This window comes from Leptonychotes weddellii, chromosome 3 (assembly GCF_054177405.1).
Source record: "Leptonychotes weddellii isolate Sample4059 chromosome 3, ASM5417740v2, whole genome shotgun sequence".
Classification (NCBI taxonomy): domain Eukaryota; kingdom Metazoa; phylum Chordata; class Mammalia; order Carnivora; family Phocidae; genus Leptonychotes; species Leptonychotes weddellii.
Window position 1 is genome coordinate 7,230,348 of NC_138371.1, and position 26,148 is coordinate 7,256,495.

Here is a 26,148-nt window from a genome sequence, read left to right on the forward strand (position 1 = left end):
GGCAAGATTCTCAACTTCTCTGCGCTTCCTTCTCCTCCTTGGCTAAAAACCCTCCCAGGACTGTAGTGAGGATGAAATTAGTGAATACATTTAAAGCACTTACTACCATGCCTGGCACATAGCAAGTGTGCGGCTAATACGGCCAACTTCTCTAGGCACCGGGGATACGGCAGTGAGCAAACCCAGCCCCTGCTCTCCCGGATCTTCCATTCTGGAGAGGCACCCATGAGACAGAGCATTACATGGCATCATCAGATGTCATTGTGCACCAGAAGAAAACGAAGGAGGTGAGAGGCAGAGAGGAAGAGGCAGGGGCTGGTGTGGATGGTCAGGGAAGGGGCATCTGAGCAGAGACCAGAATGACGTGGGTTCCTAGGAATTATGATTATGTTTTGTTGCTGTTCCTCCTGCACGTTCCCAGTGCCCTAAATCAGTCCCTCTCTTGCCCGACTCTCCGTGATGGTTTCTGGCGGTGGAGTTAGTGGGGCGAGCGAAGGGGGGGGTCGGGGGGGCGGTTCTGAATGGGAGTCAGGGTGGTGGGTTTCTGGCTTTGATCTCCCTTCTGTTCCTCCGCACCACAATTCCACAGTGCCAGAAGACACTTGTTAGGACAGGGCCTGCCCCCTTCAGGAGAAGCGCTTACTACACGGGCCACCCCTAGCTCGTCTGGAGGAGTAGGTGTGCTGGGGAAACTGGCCCGCTGTATGGCTTCAGGGCGAGGCGGGCTGCGAGAACCAGAATAGAAGGTCTAAATTTAAACCCATGTCTCGAGGCTTCAGGGAGCCCGGGGCCTGTGGGCCCTGGAGTGGCTCCCTCCCTCCCTCCTACCCTCCCTCCCTTCTCCCTCCTTCCTCCTGCCTCCCTTCCCCCTCCCTCTACCTCCCTCCTCTCTCATCGCCTCCCTCTCAGAATGGAAACTGTTTCTTTCCTGGCTGCCTAGAGCTGGTTTCCTCCCAAGGAAATAATGTCTCACCGCAGCTGAGGCAGGCTCTGCCTCCTGGAATTTCCCTGCAGTGGAGAAACACCCCCCCTCCCCCCTCCCCTCGCGCCCCCCCCGCCCCCCCCGCCGAGCCCTTCTGAGATGGGACACACCTAGAGCCTGCTTGGGCATCAGCCAGAGGGGGACACGCCCAGAGACACACAGATGTAAACAGAAACAGAAACAGAAACGGGCTGGGAAAATCTGGGGGGGGGCGGTGGGGAACCTCAGGATCAGGTTCTAGTCCCAACTCTTGTCTCCACCTCCCTGTGAGGCTCGAGCAAATCATCTCCTTTTCTGAACCCATTTTTTCACCTTCTTAATATTAAAATAGATCTCTTGAGAATCAAAATAGTACAGAACTCTAAAGGAATCAACCTAGAAAGTTCTTTGATTATTTCAAAGATGTCACTTTCTTTGTTCAAAAATATTTTTAAAATCCACCCCCCCTTTTTTTTTCCTTTCTGAAAAATTCCTTTCAGGACCAGTTTTAGGCACTCATAGGTCTGCCTTGTGACTTTTGCAGACGTTTCATTTTTGCCTAGAGGGATCACTGCCTATGGTACCTAGAGAGACTTTGGCCTGGTTCCAAACACTGAGTTCAAAAAGATTCCTGCAAGGACAGTGAAAAAGGGTCTGTCACGTGCTATCACGGTTGCAAAATTCCCCGATGCCCAAGGTCAGCCCCCAGGAGGGACAGCCAGTTCCTCTAAACCCTCAGCTGTAAGCAGGGTCCTACTTGAGCCTTCCATAGTCCAACACTCAGACACAAAGCTCTGCACACACATGGCCAGATGGAAACTTCCAGTTTCAGCCACCACCTCCAGAGGCAGCAGTTCTGGAGAACCCCAGCCATGCACCGCTTGTGCTTTTGTGAGTGTGTTCACTGAGGCCAGGAACAGCGTCTGTCACAGACCTGATCATGTGCGGATGGTCACAGCCCAGACACCCTCCAAGCAGGCTGTGCCCAGAGACTTCAGCAGGAGAGAGAGAGAGAGCGCGCTAAGGGGACACACCCAGACACACTGGGTTGCCTGGTAACACGGAATGCCAGCCCCAGGGACACACACCCTTGCTGGGATGACACACTCATACTGTTCCCACACAGGCAGGATTGCACGAAGCAGGCTGCCCCATGCACGCGCTCTTCCCATGCGAATATGCCCACCGGGAAATGCCTTCATTCAGAAACAGCTGGGCCACTCAAGATCCTGCTCATCCACACCCCAAAATGCTTACCGGATTTAGGTAGTGCCGAGCAAGCCCCCTAAAACTTGCAGTCACACTCAGTGACACACACACACACTCGCCTGAGTGGTCAGAGCCTAGACTCCTCACGTCCCTTTGTTTCCTCCCGGAAAACCTTTGGCTTTTCCATTTTAAGCAGCCAGTGACCAAATGCTTTATTTCTGTAACTTCTTAGTATTAGCCAAAGATTGTTCTTTTGAAATGTCTACAGTAAGTTACAAAGAATGACCTTTGTTTTCAAATTCAACTATGCAAAACTCTAAACACAATGTGAAAACTCAGAAGGCAATTTTTAAAATTCACAAACCATGCTTGAGGGTTTTTTCAACTTTTGGATGTAGGAGAAAGGCAAGTTTACTGACTTTGCGGTGATTTTTAAAATTCCAACTTGGTAAACAGGAAAACAACTTTGGAGTCTTTGTAAAATGAGCAACAGGAAAAGGCTCGACTGGGCAGCACCCCTCGCTTCTTAGGGATGGATGAACCAAGGACTCGCCCTTGACCTGGTTTCCACACTCTGACCTTGATTCGACAGAACTTCAGTGTGGTGTTTGGACTGCCTGACTCACAGACAGATGTGCCCTCACTTGGGTCCAAGGACCGCCCCCTGTGTAGGTTCTGTCCCCTTCTCTGGATGTTTCAGACACAATGGTGGTTTTAGGATGAGATAATCTGATCTTCCTGGCCACAGCAAGCTTCTTCCCTCCTGTTCCATCACCAGACAAGACCAGCCTAGAGACATCTTCAGATCTATACACTGGCACTGGCCAGGCCCTCCCCTGCCATCCAGAGCCTTCCTTCCTCTGTCCCTTTTCCCCTTTGCCCTTCCTTCCCTCCCTCTCTCCGTCCCTCACTCTGAACTTCTGACAGCAATTCCAGTGTGAACTTGGAACTTCAGGGAATAGGAATCTTGCCACACTCAGCCTCTCCTCCCAGAGTTTAAGTCATCTCCCTCCCTCAAAATTCCTTTCTATTCTTACTTTTATACAGTAGTCCCCCCTTATCCGTGGGGAATACTTACCAAGACCCCCAGTGGATGCTTGAAACCGTGGATGGTACCAAACCCTACCTATGCTATGTTTTTTCCTATACATACATAACTGTGATTTATTTTATAAGTTTAATTTATAAATTAGGCACAGTAAGAGATTAACAGCAATAACTAATAATAGAACAATTATAAAAATATACAGTTTGAAAATAATATATATATACACCACAATATAAGTTATGTGAATGTGATCTCTCTCTTTCAAAATATCTTATTGTACTGGGCTCACCCTCCTTGTGATGATGTGAGAGGCTAAAAAGTCTACGTGTTGAGATGAAGTGAGGTGAATGACGTGGGCACTGTGACATAGCATTACTACTTGTCCTTCTGACATTATGTCAGAACAGGGTCACTTCCTCCCAGGCCACAGTTGACTGCAAGTAATGAGACCCCAGAAAGTGAAATCATGGATAAAGGGGGATTACTGTACCTCAGTACCGGAAGTGTTTTTGTTTTTTTTTTTGAGATTTACTTATTTATTTGAAAGAGAGCAGGAGAGGGGCAGGGAGAAACTTTAGCGGACTCCATGCTGAGCATGGAGCCTGACCCCGGGCTCTATCTCCAAGATCGCGACCTGAGCTGAAACCAATAGTTGGACCTTTAACCGACTGAGCCACCCAGCACCCCTAGACTTAATTTTTTAATGAAAAATTTCTGTATGTCAAAAACCACAAACAAAACATATTTAAAAGCAAGAGATAAACTTGGAAAGTACATTTTCCAGACATATGTGGCAACACAGGCAAATATCCTCAACATCAAAGGACTTTTATAAAGCACATGTCACCAAACAGAAAGATGGACAATGTGAGCAGGCTGATGAATCAAAACAATGAAACAAATGAAATAAAAAATGTTTAACCTCCTTAATACTCAAAGAGGTCAAAATAAAACCATTTGAAATAACATTTCCCCTTTTACTATCAGACTATAGCAAATGAATACCCACTATTGGGCAGGGCCTTTCTCATGAATTACTTCTAGAAATACAAAATAATCCGAAGAGCCTTTTTGGAGAGAAATCAAGCCTTGAAATTACTAGTATCTTCTAACCTGTCAGTTCTATCTCTACAAGTTATCTGGAAGGAATCTCTAAGTGTCCAAAATATATATATAGTTACAAAAATACTCATTGCAGTACTGTTGCTGAAACAAAAAGAAAAAAAATGTGTTTATAATTTTTTCCTCTTTTTGTGATTGTATACCCAATTCTCTTGAGCCTGCTTTTTTTTTTGGCTTTTTGTTTTTGTTTTTTGTATTTTTTGTTTGTTTGGTTTGTCTTTTAAAGTAATCTCTACACCCAGTGTGGGGCTGGAACTCACAGCCCCAAGATCAAGAGTTACTTGTTCTACCTACTAAGCCAGCCAAGTGCCCCGGCCTGTTTTTTGTAGGTTTTTGTTTTGTTTTTTAAGATTTTATTTATTTATTTGACAGAGAGAGACACAGTGAGAGAGGGAACACAAGCAGGGGGAGTGGGAGACGGAGAAGCAGGCTTCCTGCTGAGCAGGGAGCCCGATGCGGGGCTCGATCCCAGGACCCTGGGACCATGACCTGAGCCGAAGGCAGACACTTAATGACTGAGCCACCCAGGCGCCCCTGTTTTGTTTTGTTTTGAAGATTTATTTATTTGAGAGAGAGACCACGAGTGGGAGGGGAAAAGGCAGAGGGAGAGAGAATCTTAAGTAGACTCCATGACGAGCACAAAGCCCTATTTGGGGCTTGACCCCATGACCCTGAGATCAGACCTGAACCAAAATCAGGAGTTGGATGCTTGGGTTGCCTGGGTGGCTCAGTTGGTTAAGCGTCTTAGGTCATGATCCCAGGATCCTGGGATAGAGCAGAAGTCAGGCTCCTTGCTCAGCGGGGAGCCTGCTTCTCCCTCTCCCTCTGCCTGTCGCTCCCCCTGCTTATGCATGCTCTCTTACGCTCTGTCTGTCAAATAAAAAATCTTAAAAAAAAAAAAAGGGTTGGATGCTTACCAGACTGAGCCACCCAGGTGCCCCAGCGGTGCTGTTTATATTATATTTATTTAAGTTCTGAACACACTATGCCAGAATGTTATTTTGTATTTTACTACCTTAATAAAAAATGCAGTTAATAAGAAATATTCTGGATATTCTGGGGTGCCTGGCTGGCCCACTTGCTGGAGTATGCAACTCTTGATCTCGGGGGGTGTGAGTTCAGGTCCCGCACTGGGTGTAGAGATTACTTAAAAATAAAATCTAAGGGGGCGCCTGGGTGGCTCAGTCGTTAAGCGTCTGCCTTCGGCTCAGGTCATGATCCCAGGGTCCTGGGATCGAGCCCCACATCGGGCTCCCCGCTCTGCAGGAAGCCTGCTTCTCCCCCTCCCACTCTCCCTGCTTGTGTTCCCTCTCTCGCTTTGTCTCTGTCAAATAAATAAAATCTTAAAAAAAAATAAAATAAAAAAAAATAATAAAATCTAAGGAAAGAAAAGAAAAGAAATATTTTATGCTAGGGTGAGTCTGAGGGTTAACTCAGGCCCTCCCTGGCCCTGTGGCCCATGGAAGGGTCTTCCCCTTCAGTTTTTCATTCTGAGTGTGTGGCACCTTGGGTTGAGTGAGGTTGTGGAGATGGGTAAGGACACTGTGTGGAGAGAAGTTGGCAGGAAAGCAGGAGGGAAGCTTTTGGGAAGGAGCTTGTGGGTTAGATTACAGGTAACGAGAGCCATGATGCTGAGCCATGTGTCTGGGGTGAGAAGTCCTTTATAGGAGGAGATGGTGTCAACAGATTGCATCAGGGTCCACGTGACTCCCCCATCACCCACCTGCTCTTGCCATGGTGAGGGGCTGTCCCAGTCCTTCCAGGGTGAAGGTCTCTTGGAAAGGAAAATCGACCTGGAGAATACCGTTTTATAGAAAAGTCACATCACCTGAACCATCCTCTATGAGCTGACAGAGTTCCTTAATGTGGCTCTGGACTCTCCAGCAATCCTCACCCCTGCAGGATAGCTGCATACTCAAGGTGGCTATGAGAGCAGATTTTCCCTGAGAAATTGAGTAAAGGAAATCTCATTTAAAATGGAATCAGTTGGGGATGCCCAGCTGGCTCAGTCAGTGGAGTGTGTGACTCTCGATCTTGGGTTCCTGAGTCAAAGCCCCACTTTGGAAGCAGAAATTACTTAAAATAAATGAGTAAGTAAATAAATAAATAAATAGATAAATAAATAAAATGGAGTCATTGGGCCAGAACTGGGAGCTCTCCCACCCTACCCCAAGTCCTTGATCGTAGACCCCAGCAGGAACAGACAGAACCTTGCATTCCCAACAGGAAGCAGCCCATGCTTTACTACCCCCAGGAGGAGGAAGGATTGTCTCCTTGCCCAGCAACAGCCCAGCCAATGAGAGGCTGCCATAACTCAGCCAATGAAAAACCACGGCACTTAGACCCTCCAGTTTAGGGACTCCTGGGTGGCTCAGTCGGTTGAGTGACTTTGGCTCAAGTCATGATCCTGGGGTTCTGGGATGGAGCCCCATGTCGGGCTCCCTGCTCAGCGGGGAGCCTGCTTCTCCCTCTACCGCTCCCCCTGCTTGTGCTCTCTCTTTCTGTGTCAAAAAAAAGAACCTCCAGTTTATTCTAGTGGACTTTTTGTTTATAAGAGCTCCGGCCAACACCTTTCCTCTGCTTTGTGTAAAGCCTGGAGCTCTCCCCTCGTGGCAGTCCCCCAGCCTGTGTCCCCTGCAGAACCCTTACAGAGGTGGACCATCACCTGGTTACTCATCAGATACTTCTGGGGAACTTGAAACAAATGAGATTTCCAGAGCCCCCCCCCGCCCCCCCGGCAGACTTCCTGACTCAGCATCGGGGTGAGGCTGGGGGTGGAGTCTGTGCTTTTAAAATGCCTCCCAGGGCGCCTGGGTGGCTCCGTTGGTTGAGCGACTGCCTTTGGCTCAGGTCATGGTCCTGGAGTCCCGGGATCAAGTCCCACATCGGGCTCCCTGCTCAGCGGGGGGTCTGCTTCTCTCTCTGCCCTCTTCCCTCTCGTGCTCTCTGTCTCTCATTCTCTCTCTCTCAAATAAATAAAATCTTAAAAAAATAAAATAAAATGCCTCCCAGAGACCCTGAAGCATCAGATGGGCATCTCCTCAGCTGCCGGTTCCTCTCCGGCAGGGGCCTTGCTCTGGCCTCGGGGTCTTGCCACCTTCAAGGCTTGTCAGACGTTCCCTTTACTCCCTCATCGTTTCCCCCCTAGGTGCCCCCTACACTTGGTCAAATCCTGACACCCCAGGCTACCCCGTCAGTGAATCCTACACCTGTCTGCCCCTTCTGTGAACAACTGTCTGTGATGTTCATAGGGTCTAATTTTATTTAAGTTTATTTTTAATTTCACAAGTAGTGCAGGAATGCACCTTTACTATAAAACAATTCAAGAGACCCAGATGGAGTGAAGCCTCTTGACCCTCCCTTGTCCCCCCACTCCCACCCCAGACCAACTCTGAGGTGGGTGTGTGTTATGTCCTTCCAGACTCTTGTCCATGTATTTCCCACCTAGTTTCCAGATCTGGAAAAAGAAGAACCATCTTTCCTCCCACCCCAGGCCTCTCCTCTGCCTGTGCTGCGTTCTGGACCCTTCAGCCTACCCCACAGCCTTTGGCCTCCACTACCCCCCAACTCCCCTCTCCAGCTTCTCTCCCCCCACCACCCCCCCTACCCACATGCACACATGCACACAGATATACCCAGGTGTTTCTTTTCCTGAAAACAAGTCTTTCTGGATCATTACATGCCTTTAACCCCCTCTCCTCTCAGTCTCTCTTCCAGTCAGCTTCTTCAACAAATGTCTCCTTGGCCAGACTTCACACCTGCCCCCGTCAGATCTCAGCTGCATCCCCCTGTTGAACTCCCCCCGGGAGGGCACTGACCCAAGTCGAGGGGTGAAGGCACCTCAGATGTCTGTGGGCTTCTGGCAGCTTTACCTTCCAGGGAGGGAGGAACCAGCTCCTGAAGTTCTCCTGGGGTGTGGCTCACCCCAATGCTCTGGACATGTTCTGACAGCTAGGGCTTCCAGAAACTCCAGGGCCTAACTGAGATGGGCACACAGCTCAGTCTCCTAAATATAGAGGCTGGGGGATGAGGAGCATTCCTGAATAGCTCAACCTCCTCTGAAGGAGGAGGTACAGGAAGAAGGGATTTAGGCTTTACTACCCTTCTTCTAACTTACTATCATAAAAGAAAAGCAAACAAACTTTTGCATTGTGAAACATTCGTTTTCCATTGCTACGCTGCCAAGTTATCATGCATTTAGTGGCTGAAATCAACACAGATTTATTCTCTTACAGTTCTGGGTGTCAGAGTCCAAAACCAAGATGCTGACAGAGCTGCATTTCTTCTGCAGCTTCAGGGAAGAATCTGTTGTCTAGCCTTTTCTGGCCTTTAGGGGCTGTTTGCATTCCTTGGCTAGTAGCCCCTTCTTACATCTTCAAAGCACATCCCTCCAACCTCTATCTCCACCGTCCCATCTCTTCTCTCTGACTGACCCTCCTGCCTCCCTCTTATTAGGACCTGGTGATTACACTGGGCCCAGGATAATTCAGGATAATCTCCCTCTTTCAAGATCCTTAATTTACTCATACTTGCAAAGTCCCTCTTACCACATGAGGTAGAGTATGCATGGATTCCGCGGATTAGGACATAGGGGGACATCTTTGGGGCCATTATTCAGCCTACCACAAGTATAAAATATAATATGGAGGGACATCAGAAGATAGACACTGAGATTAGACAGATGTTTGCCTTATTTTCTTCATATTATTTTTTTTAAGAGATAAAGCTCTACAAAAATAGCTGAAGCCCTGTGTGGCTTTTCCTTCCTTCTCTCCTCAGAGGTAACCACTTCCCTGAGGTGGGTGAAAATTACCCCCGTGTATGTTTCTGTTATTTGCTACATATTATAAATGCATTTTGTTGTTGTTGTTAAAGATTTTATTTTCAAGTAATCTCTACACCCAGTGTGGGGCTGGAATTTACAACGCCGAGGTCAAGAGTCCCATGCTCTACCAACGGAGCCAGCCAAGCACCCCTAAATGAATTATAATTCTTTACTTTTTAAAATTTTTAGAGATTTATTTATTCACTTGAGGGGCGCCTGGGTGGTTCAGTCAATTAAGCATCTGCTGTTGGCTCAGGTCCATGATCCCAGGGTCTTGGGATAGAGTCCCACACTGGGCTCCTTGCTCAGCGGGGAGCCTGTTTCTCCCTCTCCCTGCCGCTCCCCCTCACTCGTGCTCTCTGTGCCAAATAAATAAATAAATAAATAAAAATTAAAAAAAAAAGATTTATTTATTCATTGAGAGAGCGAGGGAAAGCGAGTGAGCATGGGGAGGGGCAGAGGGACAGAGTAACTTCAGCAGACTCCTCGCTGAGCTCAGAGCCCAATGCGGGGCTTGATCTCAAGACTCTGAGATCATGACCTGAGCTGAAACCAAGAGTTGGACGCTCAACTGACTGCACCACCCAGGGGCCCCCCTCCCAAATGCATTTTTGAAAAGAACAGTACCATTCTTTAAATGTGTTTTGAAACTTTAAGTAAAAGGAATCACTGTGTATACCATATTTGCAACCTGCTTTTCTAAGGCAATATGTTTTTGACATTCTACATGTTGATACATGAAGACCTAGTTCATTCATTTTAACTGCAATGTAGAATACCTCCCATGAGCAAGTTAGAGTTCATTTTGTCCTTTCTTTTGCCGGGAGACAGATTGTTTTCACTTTTTGTGCTATTACGAACAGTGCTTCAAGAAATATCTTTGTAAAGAGAAAATATCTTTGTGCTTGTTTTCCAGAACACTTGTGCTAAAGACCTCTGGTAAGGATGCAGCTGGGAGCGCGTGCTGGGTCTGGGATACCTACACCTTCAGCTTACCCAGTGTTGCCATTCGGTAATACTGTCAACAGCAGTGTTTAAAAATACCCATTTCCTGGGGCGCCTGGGTGGCTGAGTTGGTTAAGCGACTGCCTTCGGCTCAGGTCATGATCCTGGAGTCCCGGGATTGAGTCCCGCATCGGGCTCCCTGCTCAGCGGGGAGTCTGTTTCTCCCTCTGATCTTCCCCCCTCTCGTGCTCTCTCTTTCTCATTCTCTCTCTCAAATAAATAAATAAAATCTTAAAAAAAAAAAATACCCATTTCCCACATATCCTCAGCATCTGGTATTTTCAGATTTACTATTTTTTCAGATTTATTTTCCTTACCTATTTTCCAGTCACTCTGTTCTGTCCCCAATCGTCTTGAATGTGATGCAGCATCGACTTTTCCTCCATCTCGATCCTGAATGACAAACCCATGCAGGACCCCCTGTGCTCTGCGTGGTCCTTCAAGCTGTCCCCCCTGATTCTCTGTTGGGTTCCCCACTCCCGCCAGCCCTCTGCCCACGCTGAGTTTCATTTGGGCCAGCCCTGGAAGAAACTCTCTGCTCTCCCTGCAGAAGGCGGTGGAATGTGCAGAGATTGTCTACTGAGAGGAACGACGTCTTCTGCTTTACCAGCCCTCGGCCTGAGTGAATGATGCAAGTCTAGCCCTGGAGACATGAGTAAATCCACTTGAGAATTCCTCAGTCCTGAACTCCCCAGAAATAAATGACCGTATATTTTTCCTGTCCCCAAGGATGTTCTGAAACATACCTGCCCATGAGCTAAATAACCCATATCTTAGAACACGGCCACATGGAGGACTAAATCCAAAGACTGTGACCTTTCTTCCCACAGCAAGCCTCTTTTCTTTAGCAGCCTGTGGCTTTTAGACACCAAATCTTGGGTTCTAAGTTTGTTTTTTTTTTTTTAAAGATTTTATTTATTTATTTGACAGAGAGAGACAGTGAGAGAGGGAACACAAGCAGGCAGAATGGGAGAGGGAGAAGCAGGCTCCCCGCTGAGCAGAGAGCCCGATGCGGGGCTCGATCCCAGGACCCTGGGATCTGACCTGAGCTGAAGGCAGACGCTTAACGACTGAGCCACCCAGGCGCCCCTTGGGTTCTAAGTTTTTACACCCCTCTCCGCACCGCCCCTGATCCAGTTAAAGTGGTGGGCTAGCCATCTTGAGCTCTCTCAACACAGGGAAGCCATCTCTGAGTTGTCTGGCCCTCATAAAGATCCAGGTCTCCTCCCGCTGGTCCCTAAACAAACTGAGACAGCCTTGTCCTCATGGATGCATGGTGAGCAGAAGACAGTTCTCTGCCATCTCGTTCCAACCTCACAGTCTCCCGAACTTTGTCTATTCCTCTCAGCTGTACATAGCCATTTATAGATTCCCATAATCCCATTAGCAATGGCTTTGCCTGAGATATATCCCTGGAAAAGATGGGGCCTGAAGGATTGCTTCCCAAAGGGGTTCAGCCACATGCTTCAAAGGAAACCCCAATGCTGCTGGGGGGGGGACATCCATAACCTCCTGCTGCACAGCAGCTGGGGGTGCTACATCCAGGGATCCTTATACACTTGTATGTCTTAGCATTTGCTCAGTTCTGGGCACAAGATGGATCCTTTAGAAGCTATTCCTTTCCCATAAACTAACAGTTTGTGGTTCTAATGCTCAACATGGATCCCCTTCTCTATTCCTGGGATTTAGAGAGCGGCCCTTACAGAGGCCAGCATGGCATGATGCCCGTTTGGATCCCGAAGGTTACCTTCTGTCCTCTGAAGTATACAAAACTCCATTTCAACTGCAGCTTTCCAGAGAAGAACCCCGACCAGTGGAGCCCAGGTGGACACCAGCCCTAATTATCGTCTTTCTGACAAAGACTGCTGGAAGCTCAAAATGCTTGACAAGAGGTGCCAGGAGGCAGAGGGACAAGCCAGCCACAGAGGAAGTCACCCAGAAACCCAGGGAGGTGAAATCCCTTCTCAAGGGCTTGGTTTCAAGAAACAAATGTTTTGGGGCGCCTGGGTGGCTCAGTTGTTAAGCGTCTGCCTCCGGCTCAGGTCATGATCCAGGGGTCCTGGGATCAAGCCCCGCATCGGGCTCCCTGCTCCGCAGGAAGTCTGCTTCTCCCTCTCCCACTCCCCCTGCTTGTGTTCCCTCTCTGGCTGTCTCTCTCTCTGTCAAATAAATAAATAAAATCTTTTAAAAAACCCCCCAAAAACAAAGTAAAATAAATGTTTCCTAATGGCGCTCAGAGGGAGTTGTGGGCAGCCACCAAAGTGAGTCATTTGGCGGATGTCAGGGCTGGGATGTCCACAGCTTCTGAAGAACACCGAGGAAGCCCAAGGTCACATGCCTGCATGGGATGCCCCTCATTTGGCTCCTCTCTCTGGGTTTTTAGATTCCTCCGTTCTCTCTAGCTGGGAAATTGGATCAATCATTTGAAGTTTTTAAAAGGAGGTAGGTGAAACGTTTTGTTTTTGTTTTGTTGTTTGTTTCTGGCAGAACCGTTTAAATCCTGTCCTGAATGAAGGGTTCATTTAACTCCTAAGTACTCGATTAGAGGTTAAGATGTTGTTTCTTCAAGATTTACTCAAACCGAAGTTTTTATTCTTCAAAAATGACACCTCACTCATTAGGTTCTTTTTTTTCCTTTTTTTTTTTTTTTTAGATTTTATTTATTTATTTGACAGAGAGAGACACAGTGAGAGAGGGAACACAAGAAGGGGAGTGGGAGAGGGAGCCCCATGCGGGGCTCAATCCCAGGACCCTGGATCATAACCTGAGCCAAAGGCAGATGCTTAACGACTGAGCCACCCAGGCGCCCCTCACTCATTAGGTTCTTAAAAGCTCTTACCCTGTGGTTTACCTGATGCCCCTCGTATTTTTCTGCCTCACGCTTCTCAATGACAGACGCTCCCCATCTATCGTCTTCTCTGAGGAACAGATGGGTCGATAGATCCGCTCCACGGTGGTGCTTGCTCTACTTGGCTTCATCTTCCCGGGAAGTTGGTTCAGTACAATGTAAGAAGGAAAGTGAAGGGGGCGCCTGGGTGGCTCAGATGGTTAAGCGTCTGCCTTCGGCTCAGGTCATGATCCCGGGGTCCTGGGATCGAGTCCCACATCGGGCTCCCGGCTCAGCGGGGAGTCTGCTTCTCCCTCTGACCCTCTCCCCTCTCATGCTGTTTCTCTCTCGCTCGCTCTCTAAAAAATAAATAAAATCTTAAAAAAAAAAAAAAAAGAAGGAAAGTGAAGGTGTCCTATGATCCCATTTGTGCGTGTCTGGCTGTGTGTTTAATGATGTACACCTAATTTTACCATGGAGAGCTGGAGCCGGTTCCCATCCCTAGCTGATCCTGCCTATTTCTTAACTCCACGTTCACGGACACCATGTTGGTAGCTTGAAATCAGCCATGGTGGGAGTATTTACACCATGAAAATTGGCAAACACTCCAAATCAGGGCTTTTTGTTCCGTGGTGGGGATGGGGTGTGAGGCAGGGTGAGCGCTTAGAAATGTCTGGAAGAAACAAGAAACACCAAAAATAGTTACCTGTACAGAATGGAACTGAAGAACACAGGTATTGGAGAGAATTTTTTTTTTTTTTTGGCTTTTTGAACGTTTTGTTGTGTGCATAAGTATTTTTTTTTTTTAAAGAGAACTTTCTTTCTTTTTTAAGAACAAAGACTTCCTGCTGTGTTTATTAATCCCACGCCATCAGCAGGAAACTGCCTGGGGCAGAACTGTCTGATTGAGGAAGAGAACAGAGCCTGGAGAGATGTCTTCAGTGTGGCCTCAGTGGAGTGACGTCCTGGGAGTGGGGTTTGGGGCCGGGCACACACAGAGTGCAGCAGCAGGCAGTCCTTCTAGAACCTTGTGCCGAGTCTGAGAGGGGAGTCAAAGCATGCCAGGCCCTCAGTCAAGACGCCAGGCCCTCAGCCAAGACTTCAGGCCAAAACTCGGGTCACCAAACTCCATGGATGAAGCAGAAAAATGGGTATGAAGATAGGACCCTAAAAATGGTCCAGCTCTAGGGAGGCTGGGGGAGGGGACAGTCTAGAAGGGGCACCGTTCACGGGAGGGTCTTTTAGATTATGGGGCTGAGGGGCAGCTTTTTAGGCCATTCCTGAGACTTTTTCCCCTACAGCTGAAATTAAAGGGGGGGGTCATCCGCTCTGCCCAGGAGGGAAGGAGGGCAAACCGGGGCAGTGAGGAAACAAACAAGAGGCTGGCTCCTCACCACTGGGGAGAAGGCTCACCACCACCCCCGGGGAGAGGCCACAGTCCACAGTAAACAAGTTCCAGGGAATGAAGCAGAACTCTGGTCAGGTTCCAGGAAGCTCATCATACTCCAAAAAAGGACCCCTAGAAGCCCTGGTCTATGTCTGGAGGTGGGGTGGGAGTTCCCACTGGAGGATTGGGGGAGTGGCTTGGAAATTCTAGGCAGAGATAATGGAGGCCCCAGGTGCAAGATGGGCCACAGCCAGAGAAATCCATCAGATATACAGCAAGATGCAGGGTCTGGAGGGCAGCCCCAGGATGGGCTGCTAGGACCTCACTGATGGGGGCCTGGGGGTACGATCCCTTCCCTCCCGTAGGGCCAGGATGCTTGGAAATGGAAAACAAGGGACCAAACATTTGCCTAGGATTGGTCGGAAATTTTGGGGGGGGGGCACAGTGAAAGGATGGAGCGGCCGCTCCCCTGGCAACAGCGAAATGCCAGTCTGTGCCCTCCGGGGCCCTCAGACATTTCCAAACTCCACCTGACAGCATGGGCAGCGGCCTTCGAAGTCGTGTCAGTTAGGGCTGCCACAGGTTACAAGGGAATTGAAAATCCCATTTTATAAACTCCTAGCCGAGGTGCCAGGCCACAAGGACTAATAAGGCCATGTCTTGGCCTCCTTTCTTTCTAACGTGCTGCTAACGTCCTTCAATTTTTAGATAAGTTAGATGCATACATCTCCTATCACCAGCACAGGAGATCACAATCTCCCCATACTGTGGAGCCTCGAACAACCTTAAAATGCCACTGAATCTATTAATAACAGCCCCCAAAGCCCTATATCAATTACAGGTAAACTAAGTCCATCTCTGCTGACATTTGCTGTCAACATGTTGAATGTGGAGGTCCCATGGACATCACTACATCATAATGGCCAACTGATTCAGCTACTTGGGAGCGTATTTGACAGTTGACTAACTCCCCCAAAAGCCTGCCACGAGGCCAGGAACCCCTCATGAGATACCAGAGGAAAGCCTGCAGAGCCTTCATCGACACGAAGATGGCGGCCGTGTTTGCTGAGCGCCGCGGATGCAGAGGTGGGGCCTGGCCTGTGTGCAGGGAAGGATGGGCCTGGGACAGGTACTGCCACCACCAGGCCTGAGTCCCCAAGGACAGCTCTGTACTGTATTTGACAGTATCTCTTGCACCTAACAGGAGGCCTAGCACTTAGTAGGTGCTCAGTAAAAAAAATCAGAAATGAATAATACAAGATGATGCCTTTGATAACAAACATTTGGGAAATCAAAAGGAAGTGGTTAATTCTGCCAGGGAATTAAAGAAAGCTTCCTAAAAGAGGCCGCAGGTCAAGCTGGTCTTTGAAATGGAAGAGTCAGTGAGCAGAGAAGGGAGAAGAGCAGTCCAGAAAGAGGGCAGTGATGTGGCAAGAGGCCAGGCAGGAAGGGAGGCAGAATGAGGGGGGTGGATCTTGAGCTGCAGGTAGGTCTGGGCCTTGCAGACTCTGCACGCTGTTCATAGACTCTAGAGTCCATGTGACAAATTCTTCGACTCAGGAGCCAAGTGGCTTCTTCAGAAACATGACTTTCCTTTTGTCAGAGTGAAACCATACCCTGTTTCCTTTCTCACCTGGGCTGCCTGGGAGCTCCTGAAGTGCGGAATCCCTTACACTTTTTCCGCATCCCTTCATAGTCCCTTGCAGGACCTTTCCCCTAACAGATTCTGCATTAGTGCTCTGCTCTTGCATAACAATACATCAGATGTAATATCTCAACACAATACACATGTATTAGCTCGCAGTTTCTCCCTGGAAGTCTGGGCAAGGGTTAACTGGATCTTCTGCTGGACTTCGATCTGAGGCCTGACTGGGGCAGGATCTGCTTGCAAGCTCCAGTGGTCGATGGCAGGGTTCAGTTCCTTGCAAGCTGTTGGGCAGAGGCCTCAGTTTCTCGCCTGTGTCAGCTGGTATCTCAGTATCCCACCCTCTCTATAGGCTGGGCACAACACGGCAGCTTCCTTCTCTTCTTCTTCTTTTTAAATATTTGACACACAGAGAGAGAGAGAGACACAGCGAGAGAGGGAACACAAGCAGGGGGAGTGGGAGAGGGAGAAGCAGGCTTCCCGCCAAGCAAGGAGCCAGACACGGGGCTCGATCCCAGGACCCTGGGATCATGACCTGAGCCGAAGGCAGATGCTTAACGACTGAGCCACCCAGGCGCCCCCAGCTTGCTTCTTCAAAGCCAGTGAGGGGAGGTATCGGAGCGAGACGGTCATTGCAATCTCATATAATGTAATCAGATGCACATGACCATAGCCATCCCGTCACCTTTGCCTTATTCCATTGGTTAGAACAAGTCCCACCCTCATTTAGCCAGCTGGTTTTAGAGAGGCAAGAAGATCATGGGACCATCTGGGTCTGCCCATCAGCTATTAATGGCTAGTTAATTAAACTAGTCTTGTTGGCACTTAAAGATATCACCATTACAGAGACATAGATATTGTCACAAGAAGGCAGTGAAGTGAGTTCTGTGCCTCCCAAGAATGCTCTCCCTGCCCCCACAGCATCTGCCGCAAGGCCAGGCAAAAAACAAGTCAATAAACATGAAATGAAATGTCCTAGGATTCGCATTACTGCTGGAAGGACCTGGAGTTTTCTACCATCAAGGTAATTATCGGCTTGTCATAAATTTCTCGATTAACATATGTAATTTAAAAAAGCCATATACCAATTGTAACAGCCACAAAGTGGGAACTAGGTCAGACATCACTATTATGAATGTGGGCCCTTCCCTAGAAAAATGTCTCCTACCCCCAACACCTATGATTTCCCCTACTTTGCAGATGAGCTATGTACATGGGTACCGTTTCCCAATTCTGCTAGTGCAAAATTGGGCTTGCACAGCTCTGAAACCAGGTGACCTGGGCTGGAATCAAAACTTAGCCACTTACTGTGGGACCTTAGACAAGTCACTTAACTTTAAATAATGATAGCAAATGTTTGTATAGTATTTGCTATGGGCCAGGCTCTTTACATATATTAAACACATATACATTCATCTAACCCACGGACACCCTTCGTATCCCCATTTTATAGATGAGAGAACTGAGGGATAACGGTTGAGGCCTGGGATTAAGATTCTGAGCCTGGTCAAGAGCAGAGAGAACGAAGGGCAAATGGTGGACAAGACAGCTGGGGACAAAGGCACAGCTGAGTGCTGTTGTCAGCGGATAGATTCTCTTTCCAACCTGCTGTCCCCACTGCCAACCCCGGCCAGGTAGGACTGGTAAGAACTGTGGTTTGCCATTTGAACCACTCCTATTGCCTAAGACCCTGAACTCGACTTGCACCCCTCGGCAGGGTGTGGTGAGAAGAAAGGAGAAGCCAGGATGTCACCATTGGGGGGCCTGGATTCCGTCCTGCTTCCAGCCACCCTTTCAGGGTGGTCAGGCTCCCCCATGACTGCTGAGAAAACAAGATAAGGCACCAGGGAAGGAGGAAAGGAGCCGGCACTCCCTCCTACCCCCACAGAGAGAGCGCCCTGGGCCTCCCTGGATCTGGATGGTTCCTTATCCTTCCTCCTCCTCCCACCCCTACCTCTTGATCTTTAGCCACGTGAGGCCGCCTCCTGTCCGGCTGTGGGGAGGGGCCAGCCACGGACTCCAACCTCCCCCCACAGCCAGACACCCGCTTAATGCAGAAATGCTTCCTCTGCCCAGACGCCCCCCCTCGCCCCCATACCCCGGGCTGGAGGCCACCTTGCGAGTCTGCCTTCTGTGGTAGGGCTCAGCAAGCCTCACTCAGAAGCAAACACAGTGTTTCCTCCGCTTTTCCCGCCAACATGGCCGAGTAACAGCTGAGAGGCTCCCCGGGGGCGCAATGCCACCGTTCCCCAGAGACCAAACTGAACGGAGCTCCGCGGGGGCCGACTGGATCCGGCAGAGTGGACAGGATGGGGCTGCGGGCACACAGTGCCCACGGGGCCCGTGAGGATCCCGTGCCTGCTCTCACTCCCTAGAACACCACCCCCCTTTCCCGCCTAGCTCCCCGTCCTCCCTGCTGTTGCGGAGGGGGCTCCGGGCCCAGAGGAGTCCCCCGCGCTCTGGCGCTTGCTGCGACGAGTGTGCCCGGTTTCCCATGGGGGCGGGGGCCGCCTGCACGCGGTGGACACTCGGTGTCTCCCAGCTCTGCCTGGTCCGGTGCGCGCCTGGGTTCCCCCCCGCAGTGGGGTCGGCCAGGCCAGGCCTCCTCCCTCCCCGACTGCGCCTCCTGCCCTTTAGGGGAAATGTGAGGCCCTTCTACGAGCCGGAGGCCGGGGCGGCCCGGCTCTGGCTCCGCAAACACTGCACCCATCTGACCGCTGCACAACGCGCAGCCAGGGGAGGGACGCGGGGCACCAAACGCGCTTCCCGAAGAGCGGAGGCGCGCGGGCCAGGTGGTCAACTTTGCACACAAATGTACTCAACTGCGCACAAGGGCCGCAGGCCTTGGCTTTAGGGACAGGAGGGACGGAGCATTATGTCCGGAGAGGGCTCGGCTTCCCGCTGGGGATCGCGCGGGTCCTGCCGGGGGCGCCGCCCGACCCGGGCGCAGGACGCGCCTCCGCCATGCTCCAGTTGAGCCCTGGAAAAACCCCGGCGCACATAGGAGAGGCGGGCCAGCTCGTAAGGACGGCGGGAACAAAGGCGGCCCGCGGCCGGATGCAGTCATGGAAAAACCCAGCGGGGCGCCGGGGCGGGGGCGGCAGGGGAGAGGAGGCGCGCGCCCCGCAGGCCTGCCACCCTCGCCGGCCGGTCCGGGCGGGGCTGCTCCCAGCCCCCGCCCCGGAGCGCTCCTGGCGGGCGGAGGACGAGGGGCGGGGTGGAGGCCCGGGAAAACAGAAAATGCTGGATCGGGAAGGGAGGCCCGTGCCTGGGGCCAGAGAAGCAGCAGCCCCCATGGTCCGGACGTTTTCGGCCGCGAGGCGACGGAAGGGTGGCCCGGGCTGGTACCCGCCCGGCACACGCAGCGCTGCACACGGCCCCCTGGCAGCTGCGGCAGCCGGGGGTGGCCAAACCGTAGGGGGCGCACGCAGACCCGCGCATCGGCCCGGACGCGTGTTCGGAGGCGCACACACGCTCCTCCTGCACATACAGGATCATTTACACGCACGTGCGCACAGACACGCGGGCTGCCCATAGCTCCCAGGGCAGAGCGAAAGAAAGGGGCCGGCCGAGAGGGGCCGAAAGAGATGTTCGTTAGGGCGGTCCCGGGGTTTAGAAACAGAAGCTCAGAAGCTGGGGGCGGGACCTTAGTCGAAGCGGCGGTTGGGCCCCCACCCCCACTCCGTATTGCAGGTGCGGGGACTGGGCCACCTGGGCGGACGACGTGCCCAGGTTCCGCCCGGGACTGGAGTTTCCCTCCTGTGCGGGACGCTTCCTGCCCTGGCCTAGCTCGTCTTGTGAACCTGGCTGCAGCACGGCGGGGGTTTTTTATGTAGAGAAGGAAAGTGTTGGTTCACGTCGGACCTAACGACTCCGGAGGCCTTTTCCAGCTCTGACTTGGTATGAAGAAGGAACTGGACCCAGAGGCCATAAAAGGAGTTGGTGGGAGAAAAAAGTCTTTGGCCGCAACCACAGGCTCTTCTTGGTTCAAATGTCCCCTTGTTTATTTGTGCTGCTCCCTGCCGTGGGGTACCAGGGGGCAAAGCCTAAACCTGTGGGGTCCCTAGGGTGGGGAAGGGATATAGAATTTGAGGCTAGGATCAGAGGGTCAGGGATCAGAGGAGACCCCAGAATCTGCCAGAATCCGAGGCTGCTGTGTTGGGGCGGCAGGTGGGGGTCCCTGAAGGCCGGAGGACAATGAAGCAGGAGACCATGACCTCAGAAGTTTCAGGAAGGGGCCGTTTTTATGAGTGCTGGCTGTTGGAACTGTTGCTGGAATACAGCAGGAAAATACAGCAACGTAGAGGTTCTGGCTTCTGCTCCGAACACAGGGTCAACAGAAGCAGGGACACCAGCGACATGACAGGGTCAGACGAGCTGACATCTACTTGTGGTCCCCTTGGGAACTGAGGTTGGAATCAGACGACCGAGCCCTACCTCTCCCTAACGTCCTGGTTTGGGGGATCTTGTCCAACATATTTGGCCCTCAGATAACTCATCTGTAAAATGGGAACAAGAGCTCCTGCACCAGAGTGTTCTGGGGATTGAAAGGGTGTATAAGTCCCGCTTCCCTCATGCCTTCCCTCCTTTTCCATTTCTCGAAGTCCCTGGTGCTTGCTCACTAGGACTCCTTCCAAGTCCTAGTTTCTTGTGAGCAGGTGGGGTCCAATGGGGCGAAGGCTGGGGAGCAGCGCCCTCTAGTGGTCGATACCAGGAGGGTCCCGTCAGTCTTTGAAGACACGCCCAGGCTAACGTGATTAGTGCCTGAGGGTATCTGGCAAGTTAGGGCCTCCTCAGGGCTGATCCTGGGGGCTCCACTCAGGGAGGCCTTTCCTTCTGATTCAGTTTCCCCTTGGAGCAAGCAGAGAAAATGCTGCTCCCCCATAGCAGTCTCTCCTCTGACCTCTGGCGGCCCAGCTTCTGCAGCTTTAACAGGCTTCTCTCAATTCTGCCCCGGAGGACTCTACGCACTTAGCAATCATACTGGGTTTTATAGCTTGCAAAACATTTTGACACACATTACTTGTCCCTGCGGTGTGCTGTTTCTGGGTGGTGATAGCGCTAGTTGGATAGAGGATCGTGGTTTGGGGCTCCAGCGCGGTGGACTGATTTGGATCCTGAGTCTTCCATGCAGCTCGGTAACCAGGGCGACGTTCAAAACATTGAATAATCAGTAGGGCAGGCAGCCACCAATCAGAACAGGCCCTGCTCTAACCGCCGGGCACCGCCAAATGCGTGTGTACCTGCTGAAGATTCTGGAATAACCTCAACCTCACGGGGCCTCGGTTTCTTCATCTGCAATATGGGCATGGTGGTTGTAATAGTACCACTTTAGAGGGCTGTCGTGAAGACTGAATTAGTTAATGCGTGTAAAAGATTGAGAAACCGGTGTCTGACACATAGAAAGCACCCAGTAAGTATTAGCTTTTTTACTGGTCCGAGCTCCTCTCAGACTCAGTGACTCAGGGTGGTTGCAACCTTTAAGGGAGACTCCCCAAGTGAGTCCACTGTGTGCACCTGGGTTCACCTCCTGGGTCACCTCCACCTTCCCCACCTCCTTGTCTGGCCCTACAGTTATTCTACTCTTTAGAAGTGCTTCTCAAACTTTACCATGCATCCGAATTTCTGGGGGATCTTATTAAATTGCAGATTCTGATTCAGGAGGCCTGGGTGGGGCCTGGGTTTCTACCTTTCCTCTAAGCTCCCAGGTGGCGCTGATGCTGGTCCAAGAAGCAAGACTGCAGAAGATCATTGGGGACACAGATGGGTCAGCTGGTTGACCTGTAAATATTTATTGAGCACCTACTCAGTGCAAGGTGGTGCGGGGATCCAAACACGTCTCAGGACTGGCCTCCAACCTCAAGGAGCAGAGAGGCTATTGCACAAATACCAGTTAGTAACAATCAGGCCAGAGGGCAAACACGTGCCAAAGAGCAGGTGAAACACATAGTGAGTCCTGTCTCTGCCCAGTAGCCAGAGTGAGGCTTTAAACAGGTGACTGCCATAATTGCCCTGCTTAAAACTGCCCCATGGCTCCCACCTCATTCGGAATAAGAGCTGAATTCTTCTGGATTCTTCTTCCAGGCCCTGAATCATCTGGCCTTGCCTCTGACCTCATCTCCCATTGCTGGCTTTTTTTTTTTTTTTAAAGATTTATTTATTTGTTTGAGAGAGAGAGAGCACAAGAGGGGGGAGGGTCAGAGGGAGCAGATTCCCCGATGAGCAGGGAACCCCACGCAGGACTTGATCCCAGGACTCCAGGATCATGACCTGAGCCGAAGGCAGCCGCTTAACAAACTGAGCCACCCAGGTGCCCCTCCCATTGCTTGCTTTATTCTAGGACCATTTGTTCCTGTGAACCCAACAACCCAACTTCCTACCTGAGAGCCTTTGAACTTGCCTGGTCGATGCTTGTCCTTCAAACTGGTGAGTGCCTGGCCTCATATTGCCTCCTCAGAGAGGCCTTCCTTGACCCAGAGGAAGTTTGATCTAAAGTACCTGCCCCCAGCTCAGATCAGATATTCTTTATTGTATCATTCTGTTGTTGTTTATTTTTAATAGAACTTCTAAGTTCGATGTTATTGCATTATATTTTTGGTTGCTTTATGTCTGCTCCATGAAGGCAGTGTGTTTGCTTGCCTTATTCTGCTTTACCCCCATGACTTATAACACCATCTGGTGCATAGTAGGCCTTCAGTGAAGATCTGTTGAACAAATGAAGGAACAACTGTTAGAGGGCAGTTAAAGAGGTGGGAGGGGCCCATGGGTGCCTCCGGTAGGTGAGAGACTTCATAGACTAGATTACAGGAGGTTTATCAGGGAGCTCTCCTGGGGTCACATCCGTGGAAGGGTCGGGAAGGTGGCAGGAGAAGGAGGGAGAAGTAGGGCTTCAGGCCCAGCTGAACCTTGGGAAGCTCCCATGCAGGGGAGGTCTTTCACCATTGTCCCCATTGCAGGGCCTGATCCTAGGGTGAAGATGAATCCAATGGCCTGAGGCAGAGGTTCCCTTCCCTGGTTCCCTGAGGGCAGACTGAGATGAACCGTGGGTGTGCCATAGACCTTAAGAGGCTGCAAACACACGCTTGACTTTTGTTCTTATATATTATTTGAGTGTTGATTCGTGCCAAACCCTCATCAATCAGCTGCTACATCTCACATTTCAGCATCTTAACAGAGATGCCCCTTATATATTTTTTTCAAGAGCAAGTGTTCTTCAGCTGAAAATAGACAACCAATCATCCAGCATTTGCATAAATGAACATTTCTGGAAGTATTCTGTGATTTGGGTCCTTTGATGGGAAAGCACTGGACGCATCCCCTCCATGCGATATCTGGTGGGCCTGAGGAACCTCAGCTGTTTTTGTTGAATGGGTGGTTAGGAAAGTACCCCCAGAGGTGGCCGGCCGTAGCACGGGGAGAGGCCAACAGATGGACCCTGACAGAGGGAGCAGGTTGGACTCTGTGCCGGAAGACACCTTGCTTGGTGTCTAGGACTTGCCAGCTGGGTGGTGCGGGTTTTGTGAGTGTACAACCCATGCAGTCACCCAGGGCCCCAATGCTTAGTTCAATGCTCAATTGTCACCATCTTGACATTTTTTTATTTATTTTTAAGTAATCCCTACACCCAACGTGGGGCTCAAACTCATGACCCCGAGATCAAGAGCCGCATGCTCTTCCAACTGAGCCAGACAGATGCCCCCCGCCCCATCTTGACATTCTGAATAGGTTTTGAACAAGGGACCTTGCATTTTCATTTTGCCCTAGGCCCCCCAAATTGTGTAGCTGGTTCTGCGCACCAGCTCTGGTTCCTAGGCCCAGGACCCATTCTCAAGGAATCCTCTGGGAGAGTCTGGCGAATCTGGGCGGGAGGTGAGCCCGGGTGCGTCCTAGAACAGGTCATGTGTGTGAAACGGGGATCACGGAGCCTGCTTCACCCAGAGGAGAGGAGAGGACGAGGGCTGCAGGCTTTTCTCAAGTGAGGATCAGGCTGTGGCAATTCACTGCCCGGGAAAGACAGCCTAGACACCTCTGGTCCTCCGAGCCCCTGGCCAGCAGTCAGACTGTTGACAAAAATGAAGGTTTACAGGGATGGGGCAGATGCTTCCCTTGGGTGGGACGGACAGAGCATGCCCTGGCTCCTGGGCAAATAGCTGGTCTCCATGTCAATGCACACCAGTTCTCTGAGACCTGCGCCCAGATATCCACGTTCCTGGATGCAGCCTGGTCTGGCCCATTGTGCTGGGGGAGGTGGTGGTGGCTCCCTGGAGACAGACTGTGGGAGGCTTGATGTTATCCTCTTGCAACAGGTGTCATTAGGAGGGAAGAGCCTGAGAGGCCTGGCTAGACTGCATCGCCTAAGTCCTGAGACCCAGTTACACCCCTCTGAAGCCCTAGGGGTCCCCCAGGCAACCTGAGGCCAGCTCTGATTTGAGCTGGTCACTGCTCAGATTTAGGTCACTGCTTGGGTTGTGCACACCTGATGGTCTTTCTGCTCCTGCTGTGTCTTGGCCCTCACCTTCTTCCACTCCAGATTTGAGCCTTATCTTCTCTCCTCTGTGACTGATGTCCCCTGCCTCAGTTTCCCACGGACGTGTCACTTTCACACTCTTGCAGTCCGTCCTCAGTGGGCAGGACCAGGGTTTGTTTCCTACATTGTCCCTGGGTCATTTTTGACCAAGGGGCCTCTCATTTAATTTTGCATTGTGGCCCCCCCAAATCATGGAGCCAATCTGCTGATGAGCTCACCGGGGCACGGAGGCCAGGTACGGAGGCGTTGGGAGGTCAGAACCTGACGCGGGGTTCTGAGTGCTGGCGGCGTCCCGCGGCTCTGAGAGGGCAGCGAACGTCCACGGTCCCACGGGAATGCCGTGCTGAGCGCCTACTGTGTGCAGGGAGGGCCGGGCCGCTACAAACAGAAGCCCCTTTCTTCCTAGAGTTTACCCAGGGGAGCGTTTAGAAGTAGACAAAGCCCGCCGATCCAGGGGCCTCCCCCTCAGGCGTGGGGAGAAAACGGGGGCGGCCGGGAGCGGAGGAGGGGCGTCCTCCGGTAGGGCTCAGACACCGCCCCGCCTGGGTCGCCGGCCTCCGAGAGCTGAAAGGGCTTCTGTGTTCTGTCCCCCCGCCTGCCCGCGGGCCAGCAGCGCACTTCCTCCGCTGCGCCAGACCCCGGAGGCTCCGCAGCCCCTCTGGGGACAGACACAAATAGTTCCCGGCCCAGCTGCCCGGCCAGTTACCTTGGGAACCAAACTCAATCGCCTGACGTCACCCGGCCGTTGCGTAGCAACCGGCGTAGACACCCTCGCGCGGCCCCCGCCCCGGCGCTGAGGTCTCGGTCGCCAGGGACACGGCGGGGCGGGGCGGGGCGGGGCGGGGGCTGTCCTCGCCGCCCCTCGCCCGTCGGGCCGCGCCCCCGGCCCCGCCCCGGAGCTGGGCCCCCCGCCCCCCCGCCCCCAGCTCCGGCGGAAGGGGGCCGACCCCAGGCGAGGAAGCGGCGCCGCCTGGCCTCGGGCGGCCGGCGAGGGCCCCGCGCGGCCTGAGCGCGACCCCCGGCCAGCCGGCGGTTCTCTCCCGGACAGAGGCCTTTGTTTGCCGTCACCCCGTCTCACTGCCCCAGTTTTCCGTTCCAGTCTCGTTTCTCACCAGGCCCCAACCTGGGCTCCTGCTCTGGCAACGAGGAGCAGGTGGCCGGACGGGGGCGTTTTCATTCCCCTCGCCTCCGGGTCGCCCAGGAAATCTCTGCCTCGCTTGGCCACCCGCCTTGGGGGAGGAGACACCGGGCCCTGCTCACGCCACTCTGCTCCCATCCCTGGTTCGCTCCTCCACTCCTGTGCCTTCCCCTGGTGTCTGCGCTGTGCCATTCACCTCCTTGCCCTGGCTGCAGTGTGACCAGGGGTGTGTGTGGGGGGGGGCCTGCCGAGCGCCTCGCCGAGTTTCTGGCGTGGGCCTTGTTCTTGGGCTGCTCTGTCTCCCTGCCATCTCTGTTTCATACCACAGCCCATCATTACGTGCGGAATCCCAAAGCCCAGAACTATGCAGGGGCCGGCAGTAATCTGCCATCATGCCCTGCCCTGGTCTGCCTCAACTTACCCATCTTTGCTCAGGGGTAACCCTAACTTCCTC

General features: G+C 51.8%; 2 long non-coding RNA genes across 2 annotated transcripts in view; both read left to right on the forward strand.

Moving 5' to 3' along the window:
- Positions 1–6: 6 nt before the first annotated feature.
- Positions 7–12,676, forward strand: LOC145720434 (uncharacterized). Its single transcript, XR_014143336.1, has 4 exons — positions 7–287; positions 10,082–10,177; positions 10,721–10,825; positions 11,860–12,676. It is a non-coding gene; the product is annotated as an uncharacterized LOC145720434 (long non-coding RNA).
- A 9,666-nt stretch (positions 12,677–22,342) lies between these two features.
- Positions 22,343–26,148, forward strand: part of LOC145720435 (uncharacterized) — a 45,016-nt gene continuing 41,210 nt past the window's right edge. Inside the window, exon 1 of the long non-coding RNA XR_014143338.1 lies at positions 22,343–22,455. This is a non-coding gene — a long non-coding RNA (uncharacterized LOC145720435). The remainder of the gene's footprint in view (positions 22,456–26,148) is intronic.